Genomic DNA, 13,312 nt, shown 5'->3' on the forward strand with positions numbered 1-13,312 from the left:
ATGCATATCTTCACATTCCAAAACACCAAGATCATCACCAGTATCTACGTTTTGCTTTTCTGGACAAACATGATCAATTCATAGCTCTTCTGTTTGGTTTAACAATGGCTATAAGGATCTTTAAAAAGGTTCTGGGGGCCTCCCTTGCTGTAGTCGGACTACAGGGTATTGCGGTGGCGCCATACTTGGACGATCAGGTGCCATCTTTACATTTAGCAAAATCTCACCAAGAGGAGTACTCTGGCTGGCTGTAGGTTAAACCTGGAAAAAAATCTCTCTCCTCCCCAGCACAAGAGTGAGTTTTCAGGGATCATCATAGATTCTCTCAGCATGCGTATTTATCTTACAGATCAACGCAGGGAGAAGCTTCAGGCTGCCTGCCGTCTTCTTCAATCCACTCCTTGGCCATCAGTGGCTCAATGCATGGAGGTGGTAGGTCTTATGGTAGCAGCTTCGAGCAATATTCCTTTTGGTCACTTTCATCTGAGACCGTTAGTTATGTATGCTCAAGCAATGGAACGGGAAGCATTTATACCTGTCTCAGGTAATATCTCTGGATGCAGAGACGAGAGAGTCTTCTTTCCTGGTGGCTTGTCTCAGGAACCTGTTATCCAGGGCATGTGCTTCCTACGCCCATCCTGGGAGATCTTAACAACATATGCGAGTTTGAGAGGCTTGGGTGCTGTGTGGGGTTCTCTGCAAGCTCAGGGCTCCTGGTGCCAAGAGGAAGCGATTCTTCCAATCAATGTTTTGGAATTGAGGGCCATCTTCAATGCTCTTCAGTCATGGCCCTTGTTTTCTCTCTGTTTTATTCAATTTCAGTCGGACAACATGTCTACGGTGGCCTATGTCAATTACCAGGGCGGAACTTGCAGTTCTCTGGTGATGCAGGAGGTGTCTGGAATCCTTAATTGTGCAGAGATATATCACTGCCAAATATCAGCCATTTTTTCCACAGGTGTAGACAATTGGGAAGCGGATTTTCTGAGCAGACAGACTCTGCACTCCGGGGAATGGCCGCTAAACCAGGAGGTATTTTGCGAGATCTCCGCAGATGGGTGTGTCCAGAGATAGATGGCTTCCCGTCTCAATGTCAAACTGCCAGATACGGGTCAAGATCGATCCTCAAGTGGAGTTGGTAAAAAAAAATTTTTAATTTCTGTGGCATTTCAATCTAGTGTATCTCTTTCCTCCAATTGTTCTGATCCGTCGAGTAATAGCTTGAATCAAGCAGGAGGGAATTCCAGCAATCCTGTTAGCTCTTGTGTGGCTACGTAGTACTTGGTATGCAGACCTCGTGAGAATGTCGTCTGCTTCTCCATGGCGGCTACCTCAGAGGCCGGACCTTCTGGCACAGGGTCCGTTCTAAATCTAAATTCTCTGAGGCTGACTGCATGGAAATTGTACGTTTAGTTTTATTTCAGAGAGGATTCTCTGAGGCAGTGATTGAGACTTTGGTTCAGGCTAGAAAACCTGTTACCCAGGCGTATTTACTTCAAGGTGTTGGAGGGCTTATCTGTCTTGGGGTATGGACCTTGGGTTCCCTTGGCACAAGAGGAAGACTCTACGTATCTTTCAGTTCTACAAGAAGGTTAAGAGAAGGGCATGACAGCTCGTTCTCAAGGGGCAGATTTCTGCACTTTCGATTTTGTTGCATTGAAGGTTGGCTCGTTTTCCCAGATGTTCAGTCGTTTGTTCAAGCTATTGCTAGCATTAACCTGGTTTTCAAGCCTATTGCTCCTCCATGGAGCCTTAGTCTTGCTCTTGGAGTTCTTTAAACAGGCTCGATTGAGCCTATTGATGTTGTTTACTGGTTTGGAGGGAATTGTTCTATTTGCAATTTCCTCTGCCTGTAGAGTGTCGTATTGTCTGCCCTCCAGTATGCCCGCCTTATCTAGTGTTCCATTCAGATAGGGCTGTAGTTCGGACAAAGTTGTTTTTTTGTTTATCTAACTCACAATAATGATCGTGAATTTGTTGTTTCGTCTCTTTGTCCCAATCATCCTTCTTACAAAGAGTGGTTGTTACATAATCTGGTTGTTGTTAGAGCTTTACATTTTTATCTTCATGCTACCAAGGATTGTCAATTTTACAGATTTGCTGTTTTTGCCTCTGCTGATGCATCTTTTGGGAGAAAGGTTCTTCAAGCTGTGATGCCTAGTATTTAGGACTGCTTCCCCTACCTTTCCCTCCCTTAAAATATTTTGTGGACTCCACAGCTTGGGTATTGGTTTCCCATAGTTTATGAATGAATTTGTGTACTCTCACTGCTTTTAGAAAGAAAAATAGTTTGTTTACCTTAAAAAAAAATCAATAAAATATAATTTATGCTTACCTGATAAATTTATTTTCTTGGCAGTGAGAGACCACGAACCCACTCTGATATTGTGTAGTAGCGGCAGTCTTATGCCGCCTCTTTACCTTTTTTTTTTTTTTTTTTAAGCAGTAACAACATAGCATATTCATTCACGAGTAGAAAAATATACAAAAGTGCAGGTTTTGACCATACCATCAAGAGGAATAAGTATACAGTGAATAATGTAAACATTAATTTATAAATAAAATTAAATCTGCACGTAAGAACAGATGTAATGAACATATAGGTATGAAATCTCCATTTTTTATTATTTACCCTTCAAAGTGCAAAGGAGGTCACTTTTGGACCCAGAACAAAACATATATATCAAAGAGAGGAGAGCTGAGACAATATAGAGCAATGATATAGATATATGTTTAAAAATATATTATGATGGGGCTTCTTTTAGACCCTATTATATGAAGGTATTAGGAAGTCATAGTTTAATACTCAGCGGGTAAGCACTGCTTAAAGTGATGCAGTATAAAAGTAAAAGATATTCCAATGTTTTTAAATCCCCCTCATACTTTAATGATCCACTTATGGACCCATACAATCTAGAATTGCATCTAGAGGGAATGCAATGATACAAATGCTCACTCATGGACCTTTATTAACTTATTGTGAAAATTGAATAGCCTTGACAGTGGGTAGGAGGAATAGTAGCATAAAATAGATTTGCAGCTTAGGTATGATTACTAATCTGTACACAGTAGAAAGGTCACACTCCGTCTACTAGGAATAGGTATGGCCTATCTCAGCCACCTTTAGAGAAGTTTAATTGGGTACTAAATCTACCCCCCCCCCCCCCCAATTAACTAAGCTGTATGTTGCATATAGTTGAGTCTTCTGAGGAAAAATAGAGTGTAGACTCTAATAATAGATTAGGATGAATATGTATTCCTGAATGTTAGCTAAGCAGTAAATATAGTTTTATACCACATATATCTTCAAAATATCATAGGAGTCTATGAGATTGTCTTAAGCATACAATAAAATCTATATAGAATTGCATATATGGTCATGTGAGGTATCACCAGGCAATGGATCTGAAAATGCTTCATTAGGCTGGGAAAGTCTACACATACCAACATAATATCTGTACAGTATACTATTTATTTTCCATTGTTACTAAAAAGTGATGTAGATTTGCTTTGAAATTGCAGTAGTACATTTGCAGTTTATAACAGGAAAGCTTAAGGACACGTATAACTGACTTCTCATAAGGGGAATGTGGGGTGGCCTCTTAGGCGGATTATACAGGCCTATCCTCTGTAAAGACTTAGATATCATTATAATTACTTCTATCATATAAATCGGACTAGAAGAAAAATGTAAACTATTAGGTCAAATTACAGGGATTAACAATAGTTAATGACATACAATGGGAAAAATATGAAAAAGAAAAAGAAACAGAAGCGCACCAGGGCACGATTCAAGTGAAGGTTTATTTATCAAACACACACACGCAACTGCTTATGTTGCACTTACAGGATAAAAACAATTTATGAGCATGTAGATATAAAAAGGTCTTTACGTGCGCTGGAACATAGATGGCAGAAAGTTCCTGATCGTCTGTCTCTGTCAGTACAAGGCGTCCGGACTGCCCTATTGTACTACCGTGATGACTGTCCACACTGCAAGACCAGAAGATATGTCCTTTACTCCTCGACGCGTTTCCCCCGAACCTCGGTCGGGCTTTATCAAGAGGTTATTGAGTATTCAATAACCTCTTGATAAAGCCCGACCGATTGTATCATAAATCTGGCTCCTTGCAGCCTGATAGTGGTATGTCCAGGGTTATCAAAGGTAGTAAGCGCTCTGACGCATCAAGGGATATAGCTCCAGGGTGCCATTTTATCAGCGCTGCCAGTGCGGATCTTCCAGTTGGAGAGGGAAAACAAACCCATTCTGAAACCGAACGACGGGAGTCGGCCACATCTCACCTGTCAGGGACCATAGGTAAGAAGGTATCTCTTGAGACTGCACCGTGAATCGCAAGCTTAATGAGAGCAACCACATTGTCAAATAGATATTCCTCTGCGTGATTGCTTTAATTTTTTCCAGTGGTAGGAGCCCACAACTTTCCAGACACCTTCATCTGGGGTGCAAGGATCCAGTTTGCTCCAGGTTTGACTTCTGGGAGCGTGGATGCGTCTGAACTATAGTACACTGATTGTTCAGCAACCTCTTCAACGTAGCCATTTTTAGCGGTAGTAATAATATTGCTAAAACTACTTTCCATCTTAGTTTCGAGAGCTTGCCAGTAAGGCGAATAAGGTTGTATGGTACTCCTCCATTTTAAATCAGCAGTAGAGTAGTCCTGCGCTACCCAGATAACCAAGGATTGTTGTGGATGAGTTTGCCAGGCCGCCGCCTAGCTTCACTAACAGTCTGGATTGATGCTTTGGCGTGTGTGATCTGCACAAAATCAACTTATTTCAATGCAGTGTGGGATCATGAAGTAGGTGTAGTGATCTGTGAATGTCGATGTTTGACCAAAAGATAGATAATTGGCAGCTTATCCAAATGTTATGAGGAGTTACTAGATCTGCAACCGGTCATGGCTGCTGCCTGGACACGTCCCTCTTTACCCCTTTTTTTTTCTCTCTACTTTTTCCTAGGGATGCACCGAAATGTCGGCTGAAAATGGCCCTATCCCATTTCGGCCGACATAGGGGCAAACCCAACGAAATTTACACTGCGCTTCCAGCTACCTGCTACCTTCCGCATCTTCTAATCAGTGAGAGAGCAGCTACTTTACCTGGATGTCTCCTAACTAAAATTACTAACTTGTATCTACAGAGAGGGTGACAAGCCAGGGAATGATAAAGTCCGGAATCCAATCCATAAAAGGGTAAAAATATGTAACTTTATTCTTCCATAGAGTATAAAAACAGGACGTGTAAGACAGAAGAACTGGACTTACGCGTTTTGGCATAGAGCCGTAATCATAGACCTAACAAAACATTTTGTCCAACCTCTTTAAAAAGGAAGCTGCTAAGCAGCTATTGGTCAACCAATTAACAGTATTTAAATTAATTTAAGTAACACAAACTCCTAAAAACTGGCTAACAAAGGGGACAATGTTATAAATGCTAAGAGTGGACGTGCAGTTAATTTTAAGGAGATGTCTATAATGAATATACCTTCTATTACATGTTGGGAGAATATTTGATATATATACATTGGATACATATGTAGTTTTAAGTTAACATACAGAAACAACAAGACAAAGATAAATTGACTTAATCTTGGTGATACATTAATTAAATCAACTTTGTAATAAATCTGAAAAAGAAGAGACTGATAAACTATTGTGAAGTTACTGATTATAGTGCATCACAAAAGTTCTAGATGTATACTTAATATATACGACACCGAAATTGCATTTTATATGAGTATATGATCTATCCCTATGCTGGTGAATGCAGAGAAGGCAGTGAACAAGGGCTAATTTATCATAGCATATTTGATACTGCAAATGTATTTTTAAATGGAGTATAAAACTCACATTCTTATTATGCCAATCCAATATGAATATTAAGCTAAGTAGCTAGAATGGACTTCCAACAACATAATAAAAAAATATATTAAAGAAATAAATACAAATGGGATCTCAGAGGTTGCTTATGGATGGAAAACTACTACAATCTATTCCCAAAAGTTTATATCATACTCAGAATTAAACCCTTTGGGTACCTGTGTGGGCTAATTTAAAAATTCAAAAGTTTTTTTGTTAAGATAGTAGCTTGTCTCTGTTGCCCCCTCTAATGGGATTCTTTATATGCTCAATAGCCCGCCATCTGAACGTTTTGGTGTTCTGTTTGTGAACATCTAAAAAATGTCTCGATAGTTCTGAGCGTCTCTTTTCATTTGTGATGTAACGAAGATGTTCCCTTATTCGTATACGTACATCTCTACTTGTAATCCCTGCATATTGTAGACGATGTTCTGTGCATTCTATGAGATAGATTACATAAGATGTAGAACAAATAATGCCACCTTTGAGTTTCAAATTGATGTCCGTAACACATGAATAAAATTCCTTACCTACTGTGAGATAATCACAGGACTTACGTGAGGTTTACCACATTTATAGCTGCCATTGGCACTTAGCCATGAACTGCCTCTATTGGCAGTGCTGATATGAACTGGGGACCAATAAATTACCAAGTGTTATATTTCTTGAAAAGACACATTTACAGCCATTTTCTACCACTTTCTACAACTTTTTATCTCTACATAAAATTGGAAAATATTTCTTGATAATCTTACATATTTCAGAATATTCAGAAGAATACTTAGTAATAAAAAGTGGCTGTTTGGTATTCTGATTCCTAGGCTTTGTCTGTAGCGTGTCTTCCCTAACAACAGTATTTACTTTGTCCACAATTTTGTTAACCATATTGGTGTTGTAACCTCTGTTTTTAAAACGTCTCTTTAGATCTTTGCTCTGTTTGTGATAATCAACTGCATCTGAGCAGATCCTTTTGGTTGAAAGAAATTTACTTTTTTACAATGCCCTTAAATACGTGCTTAGGATTTGTACTGTTTGCATGTAGACGGGCATTCCCTGATATCTTTTTGCGGTATAAGTCAGTTTTTGCATGTTTTAAATCTACATTACCTGTCAAAGTTATATCAAGGAAACCGATACTGTGCATGTTCCATTCAAAAGTAACTTTTACTCCTGTTTCTTGTTCATTAAGGAAACTGACAATTTTATCTGCATTTTCTTTGTCTGAATCCCATATGAAAAGGAGGTCATCAATGAAGCGATAAAAAAACATAATGTGTTCCTTAAAAGGGTTCGTATCAGAATAATATAGGTGCGCTAAAGCTATCCCATAAAAATGTTTGCGTATGATGGGGCCAAACTTTGCCCCCATCGCAGTTCCTTTTAACTGCAAATAATACGTACCCTCAAAAAGAAATTAATTATGTTCAAGCAAAAAATTAGTTACTTGCCAAATATATAATGCTTCTCGGACATCTCCAAATCATGCCAGGAAGGACATAGTTGGTTGACCATAGATGTGGTCTTCCTATATTCCTGCATACCACATCATAAAGGGTTACAGGCCATTGAGTACTTTCTCGAATTTGACAATGATTTGGAGATGTCAGAGAAGCATTATATTTTGCAAGTAACTAATTTTTTGCTTGAACATAATTATTTTCTTTTAGAGGGTACATATTATTTGCTGTTAAAATGAACTGCGATGGTGGCAAAGTTTGCCCCATCGACTGCCAACATTTTCATGGGATGGCTTAAACGCACCTATATTTATTCTGATACGAACCCTTTTAAGGAACACATTATGTTTTTTTCATCGGCTTCATTGATGACCTCCTTTTCATATGGGATTTCAGACAATGACAATGCAGATAAATTTGTCAGTTTCCTTAATGAATAAGACACAGGAGTAAAAATTACCTTTGAATGGAACATGCACAGTATATGTTTCCTTGATATAACTTACGACAGGTAATGTAGATTTAAAACATGCAAAAACTGACTTATACCGCAAAAAGATATTGTGGAATGCCTGTCTACATGCAAACAATACACATCCTAAGCATGTATTTAAGGGCATTGTAAAAAGTCAATTTCTTAGAACCAAAAGGATCTGCTCAGATGCAGCTGATTATCACAAACAGAGCATTTAAAGAGACACTTGGTAATTTATTGGCCCCCAGTCATATCAGCACTGCCAATAGAAGACAGTTCATGGCTTAGTGCCAATGGCAGCTATAAATGTGGTAACTCACGTTGTAAGTCCTGTAATTATCTCACAGTAGGTAAGGAATTTTTTTTCCATGTGTTACGGGACAACGATTTGAAAACTCAAGGTTGCATTTATTTGTTGCTTTTATTTGTTCTTTTATTTGTAGAATGCACAGAACATCGCCTACAATAGGTAGGGATGACCAGTAGAAGATGTACGTACAAGAATAAGGGAACATCTTGGTTACATCACAAATGAAAATAGATGCTCAGAACTATCAAGACATTTTTTGATGTTCACAAACAGAACACTAACACGTTCAGAATGGGCAGGCTATTGAGCATATAAAGAATCCCTATAGAGGGGACAACGGAGACAAGTTACTATCTAAACAAGAAATCTTTTGGATTTTTAATTAGCACAAAGGTACCAAAAAGGGTTTTATTCCGAGTATGATATAATAAACTTTTGGGAATAGATGGTAGTAGTTTTCCATACATAAGCAACCTCTGAGATCCCTTTTGTATTTATTTCTTTATTAGATTTTTGTATTATGTTGTTGAAGTCCATTCTAGCTACTTAGCTTAATATTCATATTGGGATTGGCATAATAAGAATGTGAGTTTTATACTCCATTTAACAATACATATGCAGTATCAAATGCTATGATAAATTAGTCCCTGGTTCACTGCCTTCTCTGCATTCACCAGCATAGGGATAGGGTCATATACTCATATAAAATGCAATTTTGGTGTCGTATATTTTTAGTATACATCTAGAACTTTGTAATGCACTATAATCCGTAAGTTTACAATAGTTGATCAGTCTTTTCTGTTTCAGATTTATTACAAAGTTGATTTAATGACTGTACCACCCAAGATTAAGTCAATTTATCTTTGTCTTGGTCGTTTCTATATGTTAAATTGAAAGTACAGTATGTATCCAATGTATCTAATGTGTGGTGTATATATATCAAATATTCCCCCAACCCAACTAGGGAGTGTTCATTGTAGACATCTTCTTAAATAAACTGCACGTCCACTCTTACGCCTAGATTTGAGAGTTTTGCGTTAGAAGGGGGTGCGTTAGCTACGCGTAGCTTTTTTCTGGCCGCACCAGAAATACCGCTGGTATTTTAGAGTTCACAGAAGGGCTGCGTTAGGCTCCAAAAAAGGAGCGTAGAGCATATTTACCTGCAACTGCAACTCTCAATACCAGTGGTGCTTACGGACGCGGCCAGCTTCAAAAACGTGCTTGTGCACGATTCCCCCATAGGAAACAATGGGCAGTTTGAGCTGAAAAAAAACCTAACACCTGCAAAAAAGCAGCATTAAGCTCTAACGCAGCCCCATTGTTTCCTATGGGGAAACCACTTCCTACGTCTGCACCTAACACTCTAACATGTACCCCCGAGTCTAAACACCCATAACCTTACACTTATTAACCCCTAATCTGCCGCCGCCATCGCTGACCCCTGCATTTTATTAACCCCTAATCTGCCGCTCCGACACCGCCGCAACCTACGTTATCCCTATGTACCCCTAATCTGCTGCCCCTAACACCGCCGACCCCTATATTATATTTATTAACCCCCTAATCTGCCCCCCACAACGTCGCCGCCAGCTACCTACAATAATTAACCCCTAATCTGCCGACCGCTACCGCACTATAATAAAGTTATTAACCCCTAATCCGCCGCAATAACCCTATAAGAAATAGTATTAACCCCTAATCTGCCTCCCTAACATCGCCGACACCTAACTTCAATTATTAACCCCTAATCTGCCGACCGATCTCGCCGCTACTGTAATAAATGGATTAACCCCTAAAGCTAAGTCTAACCCTAACACAACACCCCCCTCTAAGTTAAATATATTTAAATCTAACCGAAATAAAGTAACTCTTATTAAATAAATTATTCCTATTAAAGCTAAATACTTACCTGTAAAATAAACCCTAGTATAGCTACAATATAACCAATAATTATATTGTACTATTTTAGGATTAATATTTATTTTACAGGCAACTTGTGATTTATTTTAACCAGGTACAATAGCTATTAAATAGTTAAGAACTATTTAAGTAGCTAAAAATAGTTAAAATAATAACAAAATTACCTGTAAAATAAATCCTAACCTAAGTTACAATTAAACCTAACGACACACTATCAATAAATTATAAAATCATACAATTATCTAGCAATTAACCTAAAACTACACTATCAATAAATTAATTAAATACAATACCTACAAATAACTACAATTAAATAAACTAACTAAAGGTACAAAAAATTAAAAAAGAACTGTTACAAAAAATAAAAAAATATTTACAAACATTAGAAAAATATTACAACAATTTTAAACTAATTACACCTACGTCTAAGCCCCCTAAGTAAAATAACAAAGAGCCCCCAAAATAAAAAAATTGCCCTACCCTATTCTAAATTAAAAAATTCAAAGCTCTTACCTTACCAGCCCTGAAAAGGGCATTTGCGGGGCATGCCCCAAATAAGTTCAGCTCTTTTGCCTGTAAAAAAAAACCATAACAATACCCCCCCCCCCCCCCAACATTACAACCCACCACCCACATACCCCTATTCTAACCCAAACCCCCCTTAATATAAACCTAACACTAAGCCCCTGAAGATCTTCCTACCTTATCTTCACCATGCCAGGTTCAGCGATCCGTCCGTCCGAAGTCTTGATCCAAGCCTCCGAATCTTCATCCAAGCCCAAGCGGGGGCTGGCGATCCATAATCCGGCTGAAGTCTTCTATCAAGCGGACGGTTGAAGAGGTCCAGAAGAGGCGCCAAAGTCTTCTATCCTATCCGGGAAGAAGAGGAGGTCCGGACCGGCAACCATCTTGATCCAAGCGCATCTTCTATCTTCATCCGATGACGAACGGCTCCATCTTGAAGACCTCCATCGCGGATCCATCCTCTTCTTCCGACGTCCAACTGAAGAATGAAGGTTCCTTTAAGGGGACGTCATCCAAGATGGCGTCCCTCGAATTCCGATTGGGCTGATAGGATTCTATCAGCCAATCGGAATTAGGGTAGGAAATTCTGATTTGGCTGATGGAATCAGCCAATCAGATTCAAGTTCAATCCGATTGGCTGATTGGAGTCAGCCAATCAGATTGAGCTTGCATTCTATTGGCTGGTTCCGATCAGCCAATAGAATGCAAGCTCAATCTGATTGGCTGATCCAATCAGCCATTCGGATTGAACTTGAATCTGATTGGCTGATTCCATCAGCCAATCAGTATTTTCCTACCTAATTCCGATTGGCTGATAGAATCCTATCAGCCAATCGGAATTCGAGGGACGCCATCTTGGGATGACGTCCCTTAAAGGAACCTTCATTCTTCAGTTGGGACGTCGGAAGAAGAGGATGGATCCGCGATGGAGGTCTTCAAGATGGAGCCGTTCGTCATCGATGAAGATAGAAGATGCCGCTTTGATCAGATGGGTTGCCGGTCCGGATCTCCTCTTCTTCCCGATAGGATGAAGACTTGGAGCCTCTTCTGGACCTCTTCAGCCGCCGCTTGATAGAAGACTTCAGGCCGGATTATGGATCGCCAGCCCCCGCTTGGGCTTGGATGAAGATTTCGGAGGCTTGGATCAAGACTTCGGAGGGACGGAGCGGTGAACCTGGCATGGTGAAGATAAGGTAGGAAGATCTTCAGGGGCTTAGTGTTAGGTTTATTTAAGGGGGGTTTGGGTTAGATTAGGGGTATGTGGGTGGTGGGTTGTAATGTTTGGGGGGGGGGGGTATTGTATGTTTTTTTTACAGGCAAAAGAGCTGAATTATTTGGGGCATGCCCCGCAAATGGCCCTTTTCAGGGCTGGTAAGGGTGAAAGAGCTTTGAACTTTTTTAATTTAGAATAGGGGTAGGGCATTTTGTATTTTGGGGGTCTTTGTTATTTTATTAGGGGGGCTTAGAGTAGGTGTAATTAGTTTAAAATTGTTGTAATATTTTTCTAATGTTTGTAAATATTTTTTTATTTTTTGTAACTTAGTTCTTTTTTATTTTTTGTACTTTAGTTAGTTTTATTTAATTGTAGTTATTGTAGGTATTGTATTTAATTTATTGATAGTGTAGTGTTAGGTTTTAATTGTAACTTAGGTTAAGAGTTATTTTACAGGTAATTTTGTAATTATTTTAACTAGGTAACTATTAAATAGTTGCTTAACTATTTAATAGCTATTGTACCTGGTTAAAATAAATACAAAGTTCCTGTAAAATAAATATTACATCCTAAAATAGCTGACAATATAATTATTCGTATATTGTAGCTATATTAGGGTTTATTCTTACAGGTAAGTTATTTAGCTTTAAATAGGAATAATTTATTTAATAAGAGTTAATTTATTTCGTTAGATTTAAATTATATTTAAGTTAGGGGGGTGTTAGGGTTAGACTTAGCTTTAGGGGTTAATACATTTATTATAGTAGCGGTGTGGTCCGTGCTCGGCAGATTAGGGGTTAATTATTGTAGGTAGGGTGGGAGGCGACGTTGGGGGCGGCATATTAAGGGGTTAATAAATATAATATAGGGTCGGCTGTGTTAGGTGGGCAGCAGATTAGGGTACATAGGTATAGATGTAGGTTGCGGCGGTGTACGGAGCGGCAGATTTAGGGGGTTAAAAAAAATTTGCAGGTGTCAGCGATAGCAGGGGGCGGCAGAGTTAGGGGTTAATAAAATATGTAGGTGTCGGCGGTATTAGGGGCAGCAGATTAGTGGTACATAGGGATAACGTTTGTTGCGGCCGGGCAGATTAGGGGGTTTAAAAAATTTTAATAGAGTGGCGGCGATGTGGGGGGGCCTCGGTTTAGGGGTACATAGGTAGTTTATGGGTGTTTAGTGTACTGTAGAGCACAGTAGTTTAAGACTTAATAAACCGGCCGTTAGGCCCAGGAAAGCTCTTAACTACTGACTTTTTTTTGCGGCTGGAGTTTTGTCGTTAGATTTCTAACGCTCACATTCAGCCACGACTCTAAATACCAGCGTTAGAAAGATCCCATTGAAAAGATAGGATACGCAATTGACGTAAGGGGATCTGCGGTATGCGGTCGCGGCTGCAAAGTGAGCGTTAGACCCTTTCCTGACTGACTCTAAATACCAGCGGTAGCCCAAAACCAGCGTTAGGAGCCTCTAACGCTGGTTTTGGACAGCTAACGCCAAACTCTAAATCTAGCAGTTAGCATTTATAACATTGTC

General features: G+C 39.2%; 1 protein-coding gene across 1 annotated transcript in view; it reads left to right on the forward strand.

Moving 5' to 3' along the window:
- The window catches only part of AP1G1 (adaptor related protein complex 1 subunit gamma 1), a gene marked incomplete in the record, with an annotated part of 574,973 nt that overhangs the window by 392,459 nt on the left and 169,202 nt on the right, over positions 1-13,312 (forward strand).

Source organism: Bombina bombina, chromosome 1, assembly GCF_027579735.1.
Source record: "Bombina bombina isolate aBomBom1 chromosome 1, aBomBom1.pri, whole genome shotgun sequence".
Lineage (NCBI taxonomy): Eukaryota > Metazoa > Chordata > Amphibia > Anura > Bombinatoridae > Bombina > Bombina bombina.